Source organism: Vipera berus (genome assembly GCF_964194415.1).
Source record: "Vipera berus genome assembly, chromosome: 2".
NCBI lineage: Eukaryota > Metazoa > Chordata > Lepidosauria > Squamata > Viperidae > Vipera > Vipera berus.
In genome coordinates this window covers 3,947,991-3,949,487 of record NC_138203.1, presented here as the reverse complement: position 1 = coordinate 3,949,487, position 1,497 = coordinate 3,947,991, and the positions used below count along the sequence as shown (strand labels likewise).

The window sequence follows — 1,497 nt, the reverse complement described above, 5'->3', positions numbered from 1 at the left end:
GAGTTGGAAGGGACCTTGGAGGTCTTCTAGTCCAACCCACTGCTCAGGCAGGAAACCCTATACCATTTCAGGCAAATGACTGTCCAGTCTCTTCTTAAAAACTTCCAGTGTTGCAGCATTCACCACTTCTGGAGGCAGGTGGTTCCACTGGTTAATTCTTCTACCTGTCAGGAATTTTCTCCTTAGTTCTAGGTTGCTTCTCTCCTTGATTAGTTTCCATCCGTTGCTTCTTGTCATGCCTTCAGGTGCTTTGGAGAATAGCTTGACTCCCTCTTCTTTGGGGCAGCCCCTGAGATACTGGAAGACTGCTATCCTGTCCCCCCTGGTCCTTCTCTTCATTAAATTGGACATCCCCAATTCCAGCAGCCGTTCCTGATATGTTTTAGCCTCCTGTCCCCTGATCATCCTTGTTGCTCTTCTCTGCGCTCTTTCTAGAGTCTCAACACCTTCTTTACATCGTGGTGATCAAAACTGGATGCTGTATTCCAAGTGTGGCCTTACCAAGTCCTTGTAAAGTGGTATTAACACTTCACGTGATCTTGATTCTGTCCCTCTGTTAATGGATGGAAGTGGGCATGAGGCTTAAGTCCTTGAACAAGTTTTTGACACCGATGAGAAATTCATCAGCTTCTCTACTGCTTTTACTCTTCCATTGGGTCAAGAATCCCAAAGTGCTGGAGATGCAAAATACAGACCGACCGAGTTCGGAGAGACCTTCCAACCTCCTAGACTAAAGATCAAAAAGGCTCCTCTCAAGTATTTGAAGTCAAGCCATCCCTACTGCCTCTCTTTATTTAACTAGACGTTGCTGGTCCTCATTTGTGGAGGGCTAGCTGAGCGGGGTCAAGTAGAGAAATGGGATGGCTGGAGAGCCTTAATGTTGCCTGTTAAAGCCCGCTAAGACTTCCAACAAACCAGAAGTTCCTAACTTGTAGGCCAGTTGCACTTGGAGCAAACTCTGGAGGACTCAAAAGTATGACTGGGCCTTCTCCTCTGTGGAGGAGCAAAATGGCCAAGCATCCTAAGAAGGTTGAGATTGTAGGTAAATATGGCATCCAGTACAGCGCTTCCCTCATGGGACATGGTGAGGAAAATTGAAATTAGCCCACATGCTAAATGGACATGCTCCTTCTGTGGGAAGTCCAAAATGAAGAGGAAAGTTTTGGGTATTTGGCATTGTGGTTCATGTATGAAAAGTGTGACGGGTAGAACTTGGACCTACAACACCCCTTCAGCAATGACAATGAGATCTTCCATTAGAAGGCTGAAGGAGCTAAAAGACCACTAGAAATATATTGTTTGAATGGAGGAGGGGGAGGAGGAGGGGGGGGAGGAGGAGGAAGGGGGAGGGTGAGGAGGGGGAGGGCGAGGAGGAGGAAGAGTGAGGAGGAGGAAGAGGAAGAGGAGGAGGAGAAGAAGCAGAAGAAGGAGGAGGAGGAGAAGAAGGAGGAGGAGGAGGAGAAGAAGACCATCATCATCATCATCATCATCAACCAG

General features: G+C 47.5%; 1 pseudogene across 1 annotated transcript; it reads left to right on the top strand.

Annotated features, from left to right (window-relative positions):
* Window positions 1-1,008: 1,008 nt before the first annotated feature.
* Window positions 1,009-1,288, top strand: LOC308661282 (large ribosomal subunit protein eL43-like; annotated as a pseudogene). Its single transcript has one exon. The product of its transcript is annotated as a large ribosomal subunit protein eL43-like (transcript).
* Window positions 1,289-1,497: the final 209 nt, after the last annotated feature.